This window comes from Phalangium opilio, unplaced genomic scaffold (genome assembly GCF_054372755.1).
Source record: "Phalangium opilio isolate 3A_F unplaced genomic scaffold, DU_Popi_V2 ptg000093l_1, whole genome shotgun sequence".
Taxonomy (NCBI): Eukaryota; Metazoa; Arthropoda; class Arachnida; order Opiliones; family Phalangiidae; genus Phalangium; species Phalangium opilio.
In genome coordinates this window covers 24,592-33,884 of record NW_028324198.1, presented here as the reverse complement: position 1 = coordinate 33,884, position 9,293 = coordinate 24,592, and the positions used below count along the sequence as shown (strand labels likewise).

Sequence of the window (9,293 nt, the reverse complement as noted above, 5' to 3'; positions counted from 1 at the left end):
AAAAATAACTAAAAAAAATTGCAATATCTGAAACTTCAGCCAATTGATAAACCTCACACATATCGTTTGTTTTTTCGGCCTTGGTCCAAACCAAGACGTTTTTTTATAATATCTGTCACTTCAGTCTTAATGTAATTAAATTTTGAATAATTATGTTAGCTCTACCGTCATACATTTTGGGTTGAAAGAAGAACTTATGTATCGTTAATTACATTGAACTTATATAAAAAACATAGATTTCGATAAGCATATAATTTGTACTTTATTTAAGATAAAGTTTAAAAATTACAATATTTAAAATATAGAATAAAAATGTTTATTTGTATCGTACACTCTATACATATACAGTGTGGTCGAGATCAGACCAACACCTTCCTTTATGTACAACCCCCAAAACTGCCAACGGCTGATGTCATACTAAATTATACAGCGTGTAAATAAATGTCTGGAATTCATGATTATTATATGCTAGTGACAAGTTACAAAAAGAATACTGGAGAATATGCCTGAACACAACAAAATATTTTAAAGCACAGTCCTACGATTGGTCTTAGAACGTGGGCCTCAAATTAAAACTTCTTAACTGTTTGGTAAACACATCAACGAAAATATTCGACGTTTCTACCATTGTGGTTGAGGCAGACGACTGTCCATGTCTTGCAATACATTTGCAAGCAGTAAATTCATGACGCCTGGTAAGACTAATGGTATTGCCGTCTTAGGTAATCCTCGTCCGTTAAGGCATGATGTAAGGGGTATGATAATGCCGGTAGTGATGCCATTGTAAACTGGCACAAACAGTAGAAAGGCTTAGTGCAACTTCTTGTTCCACCGCTCTATTATTACTTATTAGCATGAATTGGCTTCAAAACGTGCTACGATGTCAAAATCTCTATCCTCATTACAGACTATACAGTCTCTTCTACATTCACGATCTTGCACTACCGAAATCACGAAGGTGCTCGCCAATGTCGGCAAAGGTGCTTCGCACCGGATGTTGTCGGTGTGGAAACAGTTCGGCATAAAGCACTGCCTTTAGTTGAACGTTACTGAGACCTTCACCCAAAATAAACATCCTGTCCAATTTGTCCTGGTTTGAATAGGTTGGCATTTTGCTAGGAAACGAAACTAACTACTATAATTCTACTACTTAGCTGCTACACTGAAGACCCTGTATATCAAAAGGGACCGGAAGTACCTCAAAGTTTTCAAAGATTGCCGGATTGAGCGGGTCATGGGGTTTATAGTGGTGAAGGTTGCTTTGACTTTCGACACGTGACACCGCGGTATGTTTTTGGTGCTTCAATGTCCTCTCCCGATAGGCCCAACCAATTACCATCCTGGTTTTTCGGCTCAGTGTTGCGGTATTGCCGGTCCCATTAGAAATACAAGGTCTGTATTGTTAAGGCTTAGAAATACGTGGTCTTATAAACTGGTCCTCAGGATTAGTGACCCCTAACGTCTATAAAAAATAAACTGGTCCTTAGGAACAGTGACTCTTACCATAATATTCTTTCTACTGGTCCCATTCTAAAGTTTTTTTGTTGATATATATAGGCGCTAGCCCACTTGCGAGAAGGTTCAAGGTAGTTTGACCATAAATGATAGGTTTGACTAAATTGACTCTGCGAGACTTCAAAATTCCAATCGTGCCGAGACTGCCGACTGCCGCGTAGTTTTAAATCTAACTTAATACCACTACCAAAACCTGGTACCACTTGGCAAGCCCTTCATTTGGGTCTAAACTCTAGAGTGATGCGGTTTGTTGTGTTTGAAAGAGAAAAGTTAAGAGTAGAAATTGGAAGAAAGCTTGAATTTTAAAACTGGTCCCGACTCAATTCCCATCAAAAAACTTAATTATTAATTTTTTCAATTAAAAAACTGGTCCAAGCAATTAATAAACTGGTTTTGGACCAGTGGACGTGTGCTATTTCTAAGTCTGGTAGTGTTAAAATTGTAACAATACTCCTGTTAAAAAGGCACAAATACTGTAACATCCCGCCCAGACTTTTAAGTTTCGCTCCTTTTCAATGGCTCTCTTTTCAATATGGGAAAAATGCTTTTAAATGACAATTTATTTACGTGTAAGAATTAAACAGGAAAATGGAGGCTGAGTGTAAGATAAGTGTAGTTTTAATTATAATTTGTTAGATTAATTATAAGGTATCCATGAATTTTCCAAAAACATTCGTGTTTTGGGTTGATTTCACATTAATTATACTTGATTAAGTTTAATTTAACGGTTTATCTAGTGTGGATACAAGTTGCGATAAAATATTAACTTTAATTGCAATTACCCTAAAATATGTAAGAGCTTTCGATGTATTTTAATGATGAATTAAATTAATTTGAAAGTGAAATAGGAAACATCTGTGGCTGTGCGAAAAACTTGTGATGTTTTAATCTTAATTTGAGCGCGGTTCGGGAGAGTGGATTAAGCTTAAAAGTATAATTTATTGGAATTTTTTACCCTAATTGCAACGTTTAGTGAAGTTTAACATTTTTGCCAGTCATTATTTTACCCAAAACTTTTGAATTTCGCGCCAATTAATGTACTTTAAAGATAGTTTAAATTAACTTAAGTGTGAAATGAAAACATTGGGATTTACCAATGGCTTGGGTAGTTTTAAATAAGATTAAAAGTTATTTGAGTTTTTATCCAAAAAATTAATATATTTGGTTTAATTTGACGTTAATTATATTTAATTGAGTGACAATTAACGTAGGATTGTGCTTCGGCAGTGTACATTTAGGTTATAAAATGACTTTCAATATATACTTCACGTTAATTGCAATTTTTAGTGGAGCTTTTGAATCTTATTTTACCCTACACTTTCGAATTTCGCGCCTATTAATGTACTTTAAAGATAATTTAAATTAACTTAAGTGTGAAATAGAAAACATGGGGCTATACCAACAGCTTGTCCAGTTTAAATCTTAAGTTACTCGAGTTCTCATCCAAAATATGTACATTTCATCTTTAAATTCACGCTAATTATACTTAATTAAGTTTAAATTTATGAAGGATTGAGGTTTGGCAGTGTTGATTTAGCTTATAAAATGAGTTTCAAATTACCTTTATAGTAAAGTTCAGAAGAGTTTTTTCATTCTTGCCAACACATTGCGTTCAATTTTTATAACACCCCGTGCTAAATTTTCGGTAACATAAAGATCATCTATAACATATGTTAATGAATGATGTGATTCTATAGTTTGGCAACTTTGACTTGAATACCAGTAATTAAATTAAATACCTAAACAATTCATAGCAATTTAGACAAATAAGCAAACGGCAATGTGAATTGTGGAGATAACGAACAACGTAACCCTCCGTTGCTGACGTGGTTACGTTTGAAAAATCTGCGCAGATGTAAACATGGAAATTATTTGACTAATTAAATTACATAACGACACTGTCCTCCTGGATTAACCAGCACCACTGTTACTTATATTTATGAATTAACAAAATCCACTGTTGGTAACAAATGGTTTTTAAAATGATTAACGTAACATAACATACTGACTGGTTCAATAGTATAGAAATTGTTTTAATGAATGATCTGGTCCTCTACGTTGGTTGAGTTTCAGGAATTATATCACACACCTTCACAATTAGTAGCATCTTAGTGAGATTAACAAATAATGAAACCTTGTATACCTCAAATGAGAATGTTGAATTAACTGCGCTAACGTAAACACGACGACTCTTAAAACTGCCGTAAGGAAAACACATTGAACTTTTTGTCATTTCCAGTAGTATTTTGAAGTTCTCGATCTTTTCAAAGGGTGAAAAGCACTATCTTTATTTCAACACCTTAATAATTTGAATAAATATGCCATTTTTTACTTCAAATTGGAAGCGCACATGGTAAATACAGTAAAAAAAAACCTGGAGTTAGCCTGGTTAGGAAATGTTTCTAGCATAAAACGGAGCAGACTATATAAAGAATTCCAAAACAAATGAGAGCTGGAAATAAGCCTTTTTAATAATCTTTGAAGAGGACAGACACTATAAAGACTATAATTTCATAGACTAACTAAAATACAACCTAAGCCTTGGCCGTAAAGAACGTCGAAAAACTTACTTCAAAAGATATAAAAACCTCTATTAACTGTAATTATTTACCTGAATTAATTTTTTAGATGAAAATTCGACCTGATAACAAAGTATTTGTTCTTAAGGGTGATATAGATAATTAGCAAATCCAAATAAAGGTGTTCAAGCTCGGATGAAATACCAAAGTAATTAATTTTAGTTGCCTTACTGTCGTCTGCTATGAAATTAGCAATTTTCCACATAAAAGCAAACGTTTGAAATTTATCAACGTAACTTGTTAGCACGCAAAAAGCTAGGCCGTTCTAGTTATCAATGAGAACGAAAATGGGGAAATAAGTTTAAACGCGCTAGGAGGTTAGGCTGACTTCTGACCCAAAAGTAATTTTTTGACGTACTATCTTAATTAGTTAAATTACAAAAATTAGAATTCATTAATTAAAAATCGAAACACGTAAGTTTCTCATTTAAGAAATGCTTGTTAATTTAGAAGCATTCCTAAAACTAACTTCGCTATAGTTTTTCCGTATGGCCGGCTTCAATTTCCTTAAAAAACCGAAATTTTTTTAATGCTTTTTCTATGGGACGCTAACCCTAAAAGGTGTGACTTTTTGTTTAACATTACGGAAGGGTGTCATGTCATATCTACAAGGGCCTACCGGCCCTGTAGAATTAAAGAAGAGGGAAGAACAATCTAGGGAAGGTCTGTTTCCGTCTACGGAAGACGATGGTGACACTCTAGCACCACCAGAGACAGATAATCCTTTGGAGGATTTCAACCGGATTCTTCGAATTGAGGATGATAAAGACAAAGAGGATTCAGATACACGGAAGAGGACGGCCGCCTCTTCAGAATCGGATTTCTCTCCTTACCTACTATTCCCTCATAAGAGTGTTCCTGCCCCTAAGGGAAGTTCAACTCCCTCAAATTTCCCTCCTCAAACTGGGATTGATTCTCTTGTTCCTCCAAAACCATCGTCCACAAGAGATAAGTCTAGAGTTAGTTTTTCAGACCCATTACCTAATCCAAGAGTTAGAACCATCGGAACTCAAATGTCTCCGTCTCAAGAAGTCCCTCAATTTGGACCAAACATAACCGATGAGGAATTAAAAGTCTTTATGCTATCCTCACTCCAAACTTTGGCTGATAATTCGACCGCACAGGCTAATGCCATAGCTCAGAATGTAGCCATAAATAAAGCTATAGCTTCTAGTTTGGATAAGTTGGTTAGGGATCTACCCTCATTAATTAATAGAAGTACAACTCCTCAGACGGGGAAAGTCCCTATTGAAACGCCATAAAGGTTAGCCTTTATGGGATCGTCTAACGATAATGCCACAGAGTTTTTAGCCGCTTCTGAGGAATATGCTAAGTTTCACAAGCTATCAAATGAAGAGAAGTTAGCTGCATTGCCTCTCCTTTTAAGAGGGCATGCCTTGTATTGGTATAGGGATTTAATCCGTCAATATGATGATATGTGTAGTTTAAACCCCTCCCATCCTCATTTGGCTTGGAAGACATTTAAAAGACATTTTAAAGTTCAGTTTAGAGACTCCGAAGCTGACTCTAAGCTTAAGATAGAGATTAACCAAAGAAGTCAGAAGGATAAGGAGTCGGTAGAGGATTTCTTCGGGGAAGTAATAAAGTTAAACTTAGGGATGACCCATCCTCTTACCGAAAAAGAATTATTTCCAATAATAAAAAGTAATTTAAAGGACGAGCTTAGAAATCCCCTCCTTTTCTTACAATTTAGTACCATGGAACAGTTAAGAAACTCCTGTAAAACCATTGAGAAGGATATTGAAATTAGGAAAAGGAATGCCGAAAAAAGGGAAAAGAGGAGATCACCCCCTAAACCAAAGGTTACAGCTGAGTCCTCTTGCCCAGCAAACAGGGGCTCCGCCCATAATCAGTGTTCCCCAGGGCATTGTCAAAGCCCTTGTCCTACTTCTCCATCACATCCTAAATGGGAATATCCCTTGAAACCCTTAGACTCTAGATCGCAAGCTAGAGCTCAAAACACTTCAAATAGAGGTCAACGATCTTATAATAGATATAATAACCAGAGATCAAAGTCCCCTGGTCGTCAATTGGCCTTGTCTTACCCATCTACTCGTTCTATCACTTGTTTTAGTTGTCAGGAACCAGGTCATCTTGCACCCGACTGTCCAAACAAAAAGATGATTCAGTCGGGGGAAGCCCAGACGGGACAGGTCCCTCGTGGTCCCTCTCCCGGTGCCCAATAAATTTCCCTAACAAGAAGCGCGTCGCGTTCCCCCTGCGGATCGAATCCGTCAGGAAGGGTTCAGTTTATAAAAGGGTTACTATTCCCGTTACTTTTGAACACGCGACAGTTCACGCTAAATTAGATAGCGTGCCTCTTTTGTTAGTCTTGACCAATGGCAAAAAATTTGTAAACATAGAAATTCTTCAGAATTACCTAAAGATGAACAACTAGATTGTGTAGTTTGGGGCGACGGCCGTTATACGTTTACAAAGGGTTCTCACGAACTTGAGTTTACTCTTAAGTCAAATGAAAGTGAGAAACAATTTAAATTTAAATTCTACATAGTTCCTTCCCTCAATAGTGACTTTATACTAGGTCAAGATTTTCTTGAGGAAAATAGGGTCAAATTAGATTTTGAATCATCTCAATGCTTAGTGGGTAACTTAAGGATCCCTTTTTCAATACCATCAGAAAAGGATCCAATCGATAAGGAGATTGTAGAGAATATTAGGGACGCAGTTTCCGCAGCCCCTATTTCTGACGAACAGGAGAGAAGGGCATGTTGCCCAAGAATGCGATTTCGTCCACGATCTGACGGCAGACAAAGAAGATTTGACGACAAGGGGGCCTATTACGGCATACGCCCTGGTCAAAGAACACTTGGAAAGAGACGAACAAAATGAAAATTCTGGACCCATCCAAGCGGGTCTAAGCCCAAGAAACCGAAGTTCGCCTCTCCTCCCTGTCCAATGGCCTCAACCCCCAGAGCGATTCCCAGTCCATTCCGCTACTACCCAGACCGTTGCTCCTCATCAACCCCCTCCTTCGGACGAAGAAGAGGAGCCCCAGTGGGAGCGTTTCGGGAACATGGGGTGGATTCCCAGGAGTCCTTTGGCAAACGAACAATCAGCCCGCCCGATTATTATTTTTTATAAATAGAAAAGCATTATAAAAATTTTAGATTAATAGAAACGTTTTTTAAACATTCCACACGAATAGAAGTACATTTTAAATATTCTGCATTATTTATTTTACACCAATATAAACATGGTTTAAACATTATACATAAATAGAAACATGTTTTAAATATTCTACACTAATATAAGCATAGTTTAAAAAGTATACATAAATAGTAATACGTTTCATAGATAGAAATATGTTCTAATTTCTAAATATTCTACATAACTAGAAACATGATCTAAATATTCTAATAAATAGAAACATGTTTTAATAATTCTACATAAATAGAAACATGTTTAAAATATTTACCCAAATAGAAACCGGAAAAAATCCATAAGTTACTTGCTTCATTTCCCATTTATAGCTGTACGTGTTACTATTTAATTTATGTTATTCCGTTTATTTTTGTATTTTAAATTTGCTCCATGTGTATAATCTCGTGAGTTTGTTTTTTATGCACAATAAACCTCAATTTCACTTTCAATAAATAGAAACTATTTTTAAATATTCTACATAAGTAGAAAAAATTCTCAAATATCCTACATAAATAGAAACATGTTTAAATTATTCTACAAAAATTGAAACATGTTTAAATTATTCTACAAAAATTGAAACATGTTTAAAATATTCTACGTAAATAGAAACATGTTTTGAATATTCTACATGAATATATTTTAAACCTTCTACTAGAAACATTTCTGATGTCTTCCACATAATTAAGAACCTGTTTAAAATCACTTTAGACACTTATTTGAAGTAACTTATTTTTAATTCTAACACATTTTTTTTAAACATTTGTCCAATTGAAGAGTGAAAGGCGGTTCCAGATAGTGGTTTTTTTAATCTTCAGTCCATACTGTAGCTCCGCAGTTCAAGAGCTTGAAGTCTTCGTTCCACATCTCTGTTGCTGAAAGCGTGTCGTAACTGACCAAACATTACCAAAATAGACATGGTCATTGAAGAGACGTACACAAGAAAAATGGCGCCAAGATCACCCAGAGATGTCTTCGAAAACTCCAAGTTTCGCTTTGTCTTGAGGTATTTTGAACAGGCGTGCTGATTTAACAGATAGTTGGCTCTCATTTGATGTCCAGTTTCCCAAAAGTTCATCAGTCTAGAGAGAGAGAGAGTGTGTCGCCTAACTATTTTGGAAAATAAAGAAAGACTAATATTTACCTTATATTGACGACGTCTTTCACTGTAGTCGAAGCCGCCTTGGACAAGTGGTAAGCGGAGGCGACCGAGTGAAAAGGATTTGTGCCGTAATGTAAAGCTTTTTCCGCTTCGTAGGCGTGAAGGCAAAAATATTCCAAATGTGTAAGAGTGGCGATGAAGACGGCTTTCCCACGATTGAAGACGTCGTCGTCGTCACCCTTTCTTCTGTTGAACTTTCGGAATCTTCTTTCGTATTCTAACACAAGGTCGTGACGGATCTTCTAATTATAAAGAAAACTAAGTTCCTAAATACACACTCGAGAATAAAGACCTTCCCTTTTTACCAAAATATATGTGAAAGGGATACTGAAGTAACTAGGAAACCCTTTCGATTTTATAGAAATTAAAGAGCATCCCAGGGCAACAGTGCACACTTTGTATTCAACATTTTTGGTTTGACCGTCTGTCGCAAGCACATTTTGCGGGTCAGATACGCGTCAGCATACCAGAAAGGGTGTCAAGTGAGAAAAACACTGATTTTTCTTAATCCAAATTGGCGCTTTAAAACACCACCATACCAAAATTCAACAATATCGGTTCAGAGTTCTAACTGAGTAAACGTATCAGACACACAGACTGTAACTATTCAAATTTATAATACTAGTATGAATATGAATAATTTAGGCAGAGTTTATGTTAAATATAAAGGTATAGCCACAAGTAGAATAATCTTAGACCAAGTTCCTATGTAAGATTTTTTGCCGAAGCCTCTGTGTCTGAAAGTACTGACGTTAGCTTTTTAAAGTTTCCAACGGAGCTCGCGTGAATGGAGAGATAAAATTTCTAAAATCTCGGCCACGACCGAGAACGAGCTTTTGAAGCAGCGCTCCACAGCG

General features: G+C 36.1%; 1 long non-coding RNA gene across 7 annotated transcripts; it reads right to left on the bottom strand.

Moving 5' to 3' along the window:
- Positions 1-245: 245 nt before the first annotated feature.
- LOC149640132 (uncharacterized) lies at positions 246-3,887 on the bottom strand. 7 transcript variants are annotated; one of them, XR_016372237.1, is made up of 6 exons: positions 3,659-3,887; positions 3,521-3,604; positions 3,255-3,360; positions 3,077-3,176; positions 1,504-1,747; positions 246-1,115 (listed from the first exon to the last, which is right to left on the bottom strand). It is a non-coding gene; the product is annotated as an uncharacterized LOC149640132 (long non-coding RNA). The 7 variants fall into 7 exon arrangements; XR_016372236.1 differs by lacking the exon at positions 246-1,115 and adding an exon at positions 1,122-1,408; XR_016372238.1 differs by lacking the exon at positions 1,504-1,747.
- Positions 3,888-9,293: the final 5,406 nt, after the last annotated feature.